We start from the raw sequence: 13,618 nt of genomic DNA, 5'->3' as shown, positions 1-13,618 counted from the left end.
CATCATGTCCTGTCCTTCGTTAGCACTACAGGAGTGTCGATGAGGAAAATTTCAAAGGAATAGTTCTTGCTCGCGTCACTTGTTGATGATGAGGTTCTGAAAGTGCCGCAAAAATTTAAGTGAAAAATAGTCCGAAGCACAAACGCATGTTTGTGAATGTCATTTGTCCACTATGAGTTCTCGTGGCACATGAATGTATGAACTTTATGATGAATGAAGGGGTTCTTCGGGAAACCTCCAGTTAAATGAAAACTTCACTTGGTACAAGTTGGATAAGCCTCATTAAAACACTCATTAAAGTCAAAATAACCTGAGATTTATTGTTAATCTTTACACGTTTTTTCATCTGTTCCACATCTGAAAACAAAATAAAAAAGACATTAGAGCTTTATACAACTATCAGCAGGTATTGGTATAAATCCAGGCAAATACAAAGTTCTACAGTGACACTAAATCGAAAAGAAAATGTTTTGCACATTTTTATTAAAGGTGATTGACATTTACATGTATATAGACTGATACATACATCATCAACATGGCAATTCAAGGGCGGATCCAGCATTTTTAAAAGGGATGGGTCCAAAATTGGGGGTGGGGGGTGGGGGGAGGGGGGGGGGGGGGGTTGGAGGAGGGGAGGGGAGGGGAGGGGCCGGATGGCCTGGACCCACCCCCTCTGGAGCCTATGCATTTGGATTTGGTATGTAGTTGTATCTACATGTGTATGATGTTCAGATCGGCCATCGCCGGGGGACATTGCCCTGTGTGTCAGCGGGGAAGCTATTGTATATGATGAAGTGACACAAAACAGTATGTCACGTGTTTCACCTGTCAGGTGCGTGTTTCAATCACTCAAAGTGACAGGTCATCAGCTGAAATCATCATTGTTTAACAATCGAGTAACTCCTTAGGTCAAAAACGGGACAAATGATAGATGGCTGTATGATGCTGTGATGAATGTGTGCACGTCGCGATAGGGGAGCAAAAACACACTGATATACTAGTAACACTCTTGAAATATAAGAAAACACCAAAGATTGAACATTTGACAAGTCGGTAGAACTTTGGCCTGTGAGGTCATCCATGCTCTCTGACATATATTGTGAAAAATGACATGATCTTGACTGTATATTTGAATTGGATAAACAATATTCTTGAAAAGCCCGGGCTTCATATAACCCACATGACATTGTTACATTGAAATGTGGTTGATCTGAGGTTAATAAGCTGAAAATCATGAGATCTCATGATTTCGCGAAAATTGAACCTATTAAGGAGCGATCCCTTTCAAGTGTCTGACCAGAGACCATATAATATTATATGGTCTCTGGTCTGACAGACCCACAGTGACATCGGACCCGCAGCATTTCTCCCTATGTATGGAAAGGGTCTTGAATGGGGAGAACATGGCCTGCCCTCGACACGAGACGAACCGGAGACCTCAGTCAGCGCCATCTGGTGTGCAACTAAGGCTAGGAACCCGTGAAGATCCGGATGAGAATAGGTCTTCAGCAACCCATGCTCGCTGTAACAGACGACTATGCTTGTAAGAGGCGACTAACGGGGTCAGGTGGTCAGGCGCGCTGACTTGGTTGATGCATGTCATCGTATCCCAATTGCGTGGATCAAAGCTCATGGCATCAATCACTGGATTGTCTGGTCCAAACTCGATTATTTACAGACCGCCGTCATATAGCTGGATTATTGCAGAGTGCGGCGGTAAACAACATACAAACAAACATAACAGACTAGTGTTTGGGAGTCAATTTGAACCATTTCAACCAATACCCTACCAATATATATCCTTGAAACCCGATGTTGATTCAACGTCGACATATCAAGTTTCAAATCAAACCTAAAATCAACATTTCTGCGTTGACCTACGACATTGGTTCAACATTGACATCTTCTGTTGATTCGGCGTTCACCATTCATCATCATCACAGACCCGTGAAGATCCGGACAAGAATGTTTGTCGCAAGAGGCGACTATGTTTGTCGTAAGCGGCCACTAACGGGATCGGGTGGTCAGGCTCGCTGACTTGGTTGATGCATGTCATCGTATCCCAAGTATTGATGCTCATGATGTCAATCAGTGGATTGTCTTGTCCAGACTCGATTATACCGACCTCCGTCATATATATCTGGAATATGGCTGAGTGCAGCGTTAAACAACAAACAAACAAACAACAATCATTGCTGAAGCACGACATTGATCAACATTGATTTAGCATTGTCGTGCCCACTGGGAAAGGTAGTTTCAGAGAACACGCGAGTACTGGAGGTTTGTGAATAAGATTCTTTTTACACCTCAGTGACGTGAGGGTGAGATGAAATTGGGTTTGATGTCGCGTTCAAGATTATTGGACTTACATAGCGACGTGCATGCACGTGTGTGTGTGGCTGCTTGTACTGGTCCGGACTAATGCCAATTTTATATATATATAGTGCTAGCCCACTGAGATACCATGCCGCAGTTTAACATGGATATCCCATTCAGACACAGTATACTGACTCCGAGCCGACCAGTCCTTGTTTAAGCCCTATAATGCCGACCACCAGGCAGGGTAACAACAAGTACCGTCTTTTAACGTCCATTGGTGTGACCCGGCCGGGGATCGAACCCCGGAACTTCCGCTCCCCGGGCAAACGCTCTACCACTAGGCCAAGGAGGAAGTCCCGACAGTTGCGAGTTTGTTCCCCAACTTAAAAATATCCCTACTTTTAGACTTTTAGAAAACACTCATTTGTGCAAGGTTTGTGCAGAATAAACCAGAGTTCCATGAACATGCCTATGTTTGTGGTGTGTGCGTGCTGCTCGATAAATGTGTTGATGCACGTGCTCTAAGCTCCGAGTTCATCTATAAAATAAGGACGCAAACGACAACGTCAGCAAAGCACGGAACGGGTCTCTTGACTATTTCATCGGGTCCCCAAACGAGTATTCTATCAGTCGCTTGTACGTTTTAACTGGTAATCTAGGATAAGTTGAACCAACTCGCAAAGCGCATTTCAGACAAGAAGGCGGTGTACAGAAGTTGGCCAAACATAGTTGGTTTGTTACAGGTAGAGCCCGAGGGTATACGCATGTAATGCACGTGCAGGTCATGACAATGAAATTGACTTCGCTCCAGTGGACACACGTGATGCTCATGAGGCAAGTGACCAGTCGATACCTGAATTCTAAGCACGTATCAATCGTACTGCTTGTCGCGGACCACCCGCTACCCCTTTCTTCTCAATGGTACGCACCAGTGGGCGGACCGAAAACAGAGTCATACGGGTTACTTGTCACGTCACAACTCAACTTATCTTGGCTTACTGGTAGTATATGCTGACAGTGGTAAGAGGTAAAGCCCTGAACATTGACATACTACAGGTACATTCACTTAAATGTGGGTTCAAGATAAGGTAGACGTGACAAACTGTCCATTCATGAAAAATTATGGATCGTTTAAACCATAGAATGCCTGAATAAATGTGTTTTAAGAATTGAGATTATGTGTTTTAAAAATTACGAATTACGTTAAGCCTGCATATAGGCGGGTATTCTCTTGAACTGATTTTCCATTTACTTGACCTGGGTAGATGTTTCAGCTGGTGGACGGAAGTCCCCGAGTTTGAACATAAACTCAATAGGATTTATCTATGATGAGTCAACTATGAAAGAAATGTTTGGGCATAGACATTAAAACTGCCCCCACTGTGTTGCAAAAGGAATGTATTTCTAAAACGTTTTTATTTGCTTATAAGTAGTAGAACCTCTGCACTTGTACACAGCAGACGTAATTTCTATTTTCCTTACTGGTGGTAAAGGTGGGATTATTATCATGTTGATATCGTCATCAGTTTTGTTGTGACTATCGTCGTCATGGTCATCATCTGATTCATATTATGGCCATTTATATCAATAATAATAATAATAACAACAACAATAATAATAATAATTTAACGGTTTGTTATCATTATTATTTTGTTATTATAATTGTTTTTGTTGTTGTTGTTGCCAACATGATCATTAGTAATGTAAACAGCACACGAGGTGAATACCTGACTTAATGCGACGTTCGGGTTTAGTTCACCTGGGGTGAATCACTAATCGTAAAGCTTAATGCGAACATTAAAGCAACTTTTGCACACAACATTGACACATCCGATCTGTCCTACCTGTCAGAACATGCACACAGCGTGCACATTATCAAACAAACAAGATGCTTCTTAAAATGTGCCTATTTTTAAGTATGAACCATTTAATGATTAATGATGACATTTCATCATGGCACGTCCGCGGGGAGTTTCAGAAAGAAGAATAGTTAACGTAAATATAAGACCAGTGTCTTGGCGTGGGTATTTAATATTCCCTAGTATTAATAATAATACTTTGTATTCAGTGCAAAAAGGTTTTGGTGGTTTTTTTAGCACCGCCGAAAATTTAGCGTTGCGCTACTATTAATGTTTGACCGGGATTTTTTAATGGCGACCCTTCCCGCGGTGAATGCGGGGATTTAACAGCCGACTTAAAGGACTAGCGATCACAGTGATCTACTTGTCGGTGTGTTTGGTATCGTCTCCCGGCCACGTGGTTAACATACAGTAGTGATACAGCTGTCCTTCGCTCTGTACGGGCCATTTATCACATGTCCGCGAGTCGACCTGGTGACCAGATACGTTATGAGACAATAAAATCGGATAACGTTTATAGCAACACTTTCATGTGTTTTTTAACCGACATGCTTTATATGAGTAGGTGCGCCATACATCGTCCCGGTAAAGGTATTTCACCAGTTGGTATGCTGTAGCAATGTACAGATGTGTCTGCACCCAACCCCTCATCATGTTGGGTCAGAGGTCACAAGACCTTCACCTTCTCATGTCACAATCAATGCAAGCAAGGCAAGTGGTATAATTACTCTGGGTCTATGTTTTAACTATTTGATGTACGAATTGTCAAAATTTAACTAAAAATATGAAAATATTTTTCTCAAAAGCCTATCTCTGAGAAGTTATGTCGATCGTGACAAACGAAAGGAGACAAATAATGAAAATAAATTGCCCTACTTTGAAGGCTGTCGTTAACTGAAATTGATAACAGATTCGATAGTAAGTACAAAGATATTATAATCAAAATTGTAATATAATCCACTGTAATTATGTTACTTGAAATAAAGCTAAAGGTAGGCATTTGAAGGATGCGGAAGCCGTTGAAAACATGATCCTCACATGTATAGTTATATAGAATATTTAAAGAGCTCCCGCGTAATACCAATTTTATGAAACGATAGAATAGTTTTGGTATCTGAGGAACGAAAACGAGCCAGGTACGAGAACTATTTTGTTTTCAATTTCACTGTGGTGTGTGAATGGGTAGACATCTACGCGACCGACAGCTTCCTCCAATTGAGTTAAACAGAATATTACTTCAAACACGTCAAAGGTTTATGTTTATTAATAATATTATGGTACAACTCCTGCCTTTAGAAGTCTTGGGTCCGTTCCTCAAAGCTATCGTAGCGCTAAAGTTGCCGCAACTCCCATACCTTAACATTGCCTTACTATATACGACTGTCGTTGCGCTACGATCGCCTTGTGTCACAATGCCCCATGACGTAATTTGGAGAAATCTGTTGCAGGATCCATAGGCGAAACAAAACCATGTCTGGTAACAGGGTTGCTGGGGTCATCGAGTGTGCATGCTCAGTGATCGATCATCTCGACACACATCACCATTAGATATAAAGTATGGGCCTCAGCACCTTCAAACAGGTGCCTTCTGAATATTCATGAGCCTGGTAGACATGCACGACGCCACAAAGATTGAGATTCGAGGGTTACGATAAGTTTGTTGTTTAACGCCACACTCAGCAATATTCCAGCTATTTGACGGTGGTCTGTAAATAATCGAGTCTGGACCAGACAATCCAGTGATTGATATCATGCGCATCGATTAGGATTAGGCAATTAGGATACGATGACATGCATCAACCCAGTCAGCGAGCCTGACCACCCGATCCCTTTTACGGCAAGCATGGCGTAAAATAAGGAAGATAGCTCAGTTGGATAATGTCTTTATGCAAAAAAGCAATTAGTCGTTCGATCCTTCATGATGATAGAACAAGGGATAGTAATGAATTCCATATAAGGAGGCGCTTACTACGACATGGGAGGACAAATGTCATAAAACAAATTCGGGGTAGATTTCTTTGTCCACAGATGAGTTATCGCGCGCAAACCTGGGCTCAGTCATTGAATGCCCAGCTTTGGCATAAACACAGCATCTTAGCGACGTAATGAAGTGGCCCGACACTTTTATTACCGTGTCCGTCATGCTCGTGGTTTTGACACAGAGGTCCATTCATGGTACGACCCAGAATATGTAGAGGTCATGGAAAATGATAAATACAAAATAGGACCTCAGACCTATCCAGGCTAGCAAACCTGATCGTCATGCTTGATAAATACAATGACATTACTTATATCATTGCATTTTCTGTCCCTTTTTGACACAAATGTGTTTGACAAGATTGCATCCCCAGTACCAAGTTGTCAAATTCCTTATTGTTCTCGGTGCCTTAGGTTTGGTGCCTCCCGATCTGTTGACTGACATTGGGGACGATTGATCAGATCGTCTTGATTGGGCGCTGCCATTTTGTTTTAGGCAAATGAAATTGATATGAGAGGTTGAATCTGATTGGTCAGTAGGAGGGACATAGAAGAGACATAACTCGTAATAGCCACTAGTGGCGATACGATTCCCGAAACTGAAGGAAGCCGTCATGACCATTAGTGGACTTGCCCTCATTCCCGAACTAATCCAGACACATTGCTAAAACTGGACTTGGAACTGATAGTGTCTAATATATCGAACAGTATCAAGTATTACAAGTATTATAAGTATTACAAGTCTTATAAGGGTTGGATTTCATATTTTCATTGTATGGATTTTACAAATGTGAAATGTTTTTCATAATCAACTGTATAAACTCTTCAAAAAAAGAAACGCATAACTGTTTTGAGAATTCCAATTAGATTTTTGTTCCCAGCAATCGTCATAAAGACAATTGTTATTTTTGATTCCCGTTAATCATGTCATATTTGTTGCGCATTGCGCGCAAACACATCTCAAAATGTTTTTGGTAAATGTTTATCAGCAACAATGCAAAGGATGCACGGAAATTGCTTGTAGAAAAGGTTTTCAGCACAATACACGTGCAAAGTGTTGGAAACAAGAGTAGAGACACTGACTATAAAAGACCGTACAAAATTCATCAGTTCATTACGAATTTTCTGACGTGAACGGAGATCGAAAAATGCCAAGATTAACTGCAGTTGGCCGAAATATCGCCATTGGACGTTTGAAAGCGGGGGAGTCCCAGTCTGCCGTTGCAAGACACTTCAACGTTCACCAAAGCACCATATCTCGACTATGGGATCGATATACCCGCACTAATCCGACTCAAGACCAAGAGGGACCACCCCTGCTCAGGATCGGTACATCCGGTTGCATCACCTTCAGAATCGATTTGCTACAGCAACGGACACAGCAGGACAAGCGCCTGGTATGCGAAGAATTTCCGACCAAACCATCAGAAATCGTCTCAGGGAATTGGGAATTCGAGCGAGACGTCCAAAAGTTGGACCTGTCTTGGGGCGTCTACACCGTCAACGACGTGTCCGGTGGTGCAACAGAGTACAGGCATGGGATTTCAGGAACTGGCGACGCGTTTGGTTCAGCGATGAGTCACATTTTCTTCTTCAACGACGGGATGGAAGACAACGTATATACCGACGTCGACATGAACGTTTTGCGCCGAACTGCGTTCGACAGGCGGACCGATTTGGTGGAGGGAGTGTCATGGTGTGGGGAGCCATATCCTACACGGGTAGATCACAGCTAGTGGTTGTCCAGGGCAATCTTATAGCAAAACGATACATAGATCAAATTCGGCGCCCTCACCTCTTCCCAACTTTGGACCGCCAGAGGGAGCTGTTCAAACGTGACAACGCTCGGCCCCACACAGCACGTGCAACAGTTAATTTCCTTGTTAATAAGAACATCGATGTCCTTCCATGGCTGTCCAAATCGCCTTATCTCAACCCGATTGAACATTTGTGGGACGAACTTGATCGACGCGTCCGTCAACGTCACCAGCGTCCCCACACACTGGCACAACTCACCAACGCCTTACAGGAGGAATGGCGAAGAATTCCCCATGAAAAAATCCGACGACTTGTGCAATCTGTGCCAAGGAGGTGTCGAGCAGTGACTGTAAGAGGTGGTGTTACCAGATACTGACCATGACGCTACACATGTGCAATGACTGAACTGAATTAATGCTGACAGTGACGGCAATGCTTTTGTCGATCACGGTGACTAATTTCATTTGAATGTGTTCACGCATATTCTGTGTAGATACTTTTACATCCGCTTAATAAATATCCTTATTTTTATATATTAAATAAACTACAAATCTACTTCAAGTCTAAAATTATTCCTTATTTGTTGACAAGGGCATTGCATGGATAAGTTCATTATGGTATAGGTATAAAGGTTTTGCTCTTGTGTGCCCTGAACCATCACGTTGAAGTAAATTCTTTTACGTACAGATTGCTTGCTTACAAGTAATTGATTCAATTTGGGACACGTAACAAGGGACATATACGTCCCTCCTCATCAACACTCGCGTTGAAGTCGAATAAAATTCAAAATACATCACGCACCCTAATACACTCAACAGTTTTGGATTCTGTGGGAAATTCCCTCTTCTGTGATCTCATCCGCTGTCATTTCAGAAAGTGACCTGAAAATTTAGTACGTCGTAAATCTCGCCAGTTTTTACTCATGACTAAATCACCAATCACAACGTTGTTACTGTATGTTTAGAAATCTAAATATCGGATATTTACTCGAAGAATTGAATTTCAAAAATAGCATATTAGTGGTCATGGGTATCTGTTTTTCATCAAATCACCAATGATTATTCTGAAATGTCGCCGAGAATCGTTCAAAATGTTTTGGAAAAAACGCCAAAACGAACGCCGAAGTGAAGTGTCCGCCATTTTGAATAGTGATTCCAAAAATCACATTTCATGTATGCCGGTTATCATGGATTTTTTGTTTTGTTTGTTGAACGCCGCTCTCGGCAATATTCCATCTATATGATGGCGGACGGTAAACAATCGAGTAAATAATAAAGTCTAACTTGAAATCTGTAACAGCTGGAGTCCCGCAGGGGTACGTTTTCTGGCCACTGCTATTTCTTGTATATATTAATGATATCGTTGATGGCATTGATAGCAATATTCGGCTCTCCGCGAATGACAATTCGGTATGTGCAATTGTAGAAGATCCAAATAGTACTGCATACAATATTAATGGCGATTTGGGGCGGTCGGGAAGGCCAGTAGTTAAAGCGTTCGTTTTTCAGGTCGAAGACCTGGGTTCGATTCCCGACAAGGGCACTCCGTTTCTGATGTCCCCCGCCGTTATATAGCTGGAATATTGCTTAAAGCGGCGTAAATTAGATTGTGTGCTTCCACTCACATGTATCCATACATACAAGTTATCTTTGTTATTGTGGTTCACCACTTCGTGAGATCCAACTTCTCCCCCCCTCCCCCCTCCTCCTCCTATCCCCCATTGTCTTATCAATTACCACGCGTACGCTTAGGTGGACAAATGTTCATGTTTTTTTAGTCAGTGAACGTTTTCAGTGTCAGTTTGGGTCTTGATTCTTTAGATCGCCTTTCTACAGTTACATTTAACTGACAATATAAAATACCTGCCGGATTTATTGCAAAGAACAGCGAGGAACGAAATGTTGTTTATTTCACGATAAAATATTGTTCTAGCATGACATCATTTCTGAATATTCGAACATGCGCTCGCAACTTGATTTCGTCGTATATCAGACGACGGTATTTTCACATGTTATACATGTTTAAGAACCAGGTCACACTCACACCAGAGAATAACCAGTCTCGATTATTCACCGAAACAGGTTCAATTTGGCGTAAAAGGCAAATTAGTTGTGAAAAATAGACCAGTGGATCACTGAAAATGAGTGACGACACCAGGTGTTCTCCGAAAATGTAAGCACCCGTCACATAAGTTGCCCAAAGAGCGTGGGTTTGTTGCCTGACACGGCACAGCAGTAATCCTGGCATACGATGGTGGCATGCAAACAAATCAGACAATGACGTTATGGACTAGTAATTCAGCCACGCGATACGGCATCTACTGATTTCTTTGACACTAAAAAAGATATGTTAATTTAGAGTTACTTCTGCTGTGTATAAGTGCAGATATTCTGCTGCTTATAAGTAAAGAAAATACGTTAAAAGAAACATTTTCGTTTTGCAACAGTGGGGGTCAGTATTAATGTCTCGGCCCAAACATTTCTTCTGTAGCTGACTGAGCATAATTGAGAGATGTGACTGAGTTTATGATGACACTCAGGGACGTTAGTCTACCTGCAGAAACATCTACCCTTTTGGTTTGAACATATTTTTATTTCAAAAGAAATCTGGATCAGTAAACAAGCAACACTTTCTTATGTAAATACTTCTCCAGGTAATAACTTTACAACAGATGGTTATATATAAGATAGTGCTAAACATAAACATACTAAATGCACAAATGAAATACACAAAGCCGATACATTGAAGCAAGCAGCTTTCCATTACTACATACATAAAATTAAGTTACTCGAATCTTTTGCTTTTGACAATGATATCGGGAACTGATTTAAGAATAGTCATGTTTGTAGATCTGCTGACTAAACTACTGCCATGTAATATCGTTTTTAAATCTACCCTTTTCAAGTAAATATGACGTCAATCCCAGAGAATAATCAATTTGGATATTTTATAAAACAGATTTCACTCGGCGTAAAAGGAAAAATAGCGGTGAAAATTATTTGAATATCTCACTGCAAATCAGGGATGACACCAGGTACTCGTTCAATATTTAAATGGCGGAAGTGTACCTTAATAGAACCTGGCTAAAAAAATGAGATATGTTGAAAGTAAATTTGTTATTTACAAAAATATCTATTTGTCAAATAATGGAAAACTCTTGATATTTCTGAGATATTTAATTAAATTGGGTGTACTCCATGCCAGCCCATCTGTCGGTGTTCCAGGGTTGAATTGGTCCACAATATCCAAATTTTGTCTACAAGTTGTTATTCCGGGAACAGAGAACCATAGTTCCCAATGCTCGTCTCCCAATCAAAGTAAAATCAGAATAAAATCTCTGAATATTAGAAACCTTTAATTGTCCTCCTGTCCCTGGTGCCATTAGGAACAAAGTCATTTTATCCCGATCGAGAAAAACAAAATGTTGTGAGCTACAATATACCACAACACAATTGGCAGAAATTAAAAAGTTATACACTACAACAAAAAACGATTTTATTATGAGTTTTATCCTCTTTTAGTTTGTACATAGTTATCATAATGGTATATACAATTAAAAAACAATATCTATAGTAACGGATAACGTAAATCAACCAGGTTGTGGTAAACTGGATTTCTAGGACTTAATCGTCAGTGTTTAACGCACAGTTGTGTGTGCAACGTTGTCTTTTGGTAAAATACTGTGACGAATGCCCAAGCACGTGTATGGTTCTCCTTCAAGGGAACTCTATATGATCTAATATTATACGAATCAACGCAAAAGTAAAAGCAACGTTAGAAACAAACAACGATTTACTTCCGAATCTTTTTCAAACCGAGGCAAATTAACATGAAAAGAAAGAGAAAAACAATATGAGTAAATAAGTTGCTCCTACATAAGAAAGAAGAGAATATCTAGACGTAGATCTAAATAACATTTATCCAAAAGTATCTCAAAATTTTCCGGAACCAAAACCTATTTGTCTGTAGTTTTGAAGGTATGGGTTCTGTCTTTGGGTCGCGTTCCATGTCGGCCGTGTTTGGCGTTGGGCGATGGATTTAGTTTGAGGAGCGTTCATACATCGTTTTCCTGATGTGCATGTATGCAACTCTGGGTGGTAGGACCAGTCGAATGGACATGATCTGACCCAGAACTGACCATAGTTGCAAACGGCATATTTGTTGCAGGATCCTCTGCATTTGTGAGATTCGCCATAATAACTGCACTGCTTCTTGCCAGACATGCATTGAACGTCTAGGATGCAGTCATGAGAAACCTTGCATTCTGAAAACAAAGCCATTAATTGATGAAACAAAGTCCCTGAGTATAACTGAATGGCGATGAATTGTGTTGTTAAAGATGCCCCTTTCTTCACAATTTGACCCAAATTATAACTTGAAATAATTAATTTACAATCTGATATGACAACCCCGTGAGGAATCCAAGACAGAATAGGTTCCAAGTAAGCCATGCTTGTGGTGTGAACTAATGAATGACGACCTGCTGGTTACAATGTCTGACATCACGCCCCAGGCAGTCAATCAGTGGTCGCATGTCTCACATTCAATGTTTTAAAGGCCTCCGTGATACTTCTGCAATATTGCTGACTGGAAGGGTAGCTAAAAAATTAGAAATCCTAAGAAACTAAATATGGAGGAAAAGAACAATGCTTACCATGCAGCATAATTGGAGGATCTGGCTTTAATACAGGGGCTGTGTTCACTGCTTCCACGGGGTTAGGGTTAGGGTTAGGGTGAGGGTTAAGGTTAGTGTTAGGGTTAGGGTTAGGGTTAGGGTGAGGGTTAAGGTAAGTGTTAGGGTTAGGGTTAGGGTGAGGGTTAAGGTTAGGGTTAGGGTGAGGGTTAAGGTTAGTGTTAGGGTTAGGGTTAGGGTTAGGGTGAGGGTTAAGGTAAGTGTTAGGGTTAGGGTTAGGGTGAGGGTTAAGGTTAGGGTTAGGGTGAGGGTTAAGGTTAGTGTTAGGGTTAGGGTTAGGGTGAGGGTTAAGGTTAGGGTTAGGGTGAGTGTTAGTGTTAGTGTTAGTGTCAGTGTTAGTGTTAGTGTTAGGGTTAGGGTTAGGGTTAAGGTAAGTGTTAGGGTTAGGGTTAGGGTGAGGGTTAAGGTTAGGGTTAGGGTTAGGGTTAGGGTGAGGGTTAAGGTTAGGGTTAGGGTGAGTGTTAGTGTTAGTGTTAGTGTTAGTGTCAGTGTTAGTGTTAGTGTTAGGGTTAGGGTTAGGGTTAAGGTAAGTGTTAGGGTTAGGGTTAGGGTGAGGGTTAGGGTTAGGGTTAGGGTTAGGGTTAGGGTTAGGGTGAGTGTTAGTGTTAGGGTTAGGGTTAGGGTTTGGGTTTGGGTTTGGCTGGATATGAGCAGACTTAGCATTTGTCCATGGCAGGTTGTCCCTGTAGTTACAGTAGAAGGTGAGGACGATGTCCTCACTGAGGAAGCTGGGACAGTCTTGATTCTGTACATAACCCCACGTATTAAGAGCAGCTTGTCCATAGGTTTTGCTGTATTGCTTTGGTTTGCCTGCAACATCTGTGATATTAAGGACTCCCGAACAAAGATCATATCTGCCTGTCACTGGATCCTTACAAGCAGTGTCACAGATTCTTCCGCATGAGTCAAATGCTCTGAATAAAGCTTTGACTGGGCCGTTCTTAGGGTCCTTTACTGCAACGTAAGCAATGGCCAGTGAAGTAGCCAGACGCTGGTCAGTGATAGCAGACTC

At 41.4% G+C, this 13,618-nt stretch overlaps 1 long non-coding RNA gene across 1 annotated transcript; it reads right to left on the bottom strand.

Moving 5' to 3' along the window:
• Positions 1–10,615: 10,615 nt before the first annotated feature.
• LOC124146338 lies at positions 10,616–12,756 on the bottom strand. The gene is made up of 2 exons (XR_006862660.2): positions 12,568–12,756; positions 10,616–12,177 (listed from the first exon to the last, which is right to left on the bottom strand). It is a non-coding gene; the product is annotated as an uncharacterized LOC124146338 (long non-coding RNA).
• Positions 12,757–13,618: the final 862 nt, after the last annotated feature.

Source organism: Haliotis rufescens, unplaced genomic scaffold (genome assembly GCF_023055435.1).
Source record: "Haliotis rufescens isolate VD_foot unplaced genomic scaffold, xgHalRufe1.0.p SCAF_17, whole genome shotgun sequence".
NCBI classification, from domain to species: Eukaryota; Metazoa; Mollusca; class Gastropoda; order Lepetellida; family Haliotidae; genus Haliotis; species Haliotis rufescens.
The sequence above is the reverse complement of the archived record's forward strand: the minus strand, read 5'-3'. Positions and strand labels throughout refer to the sequence as shown.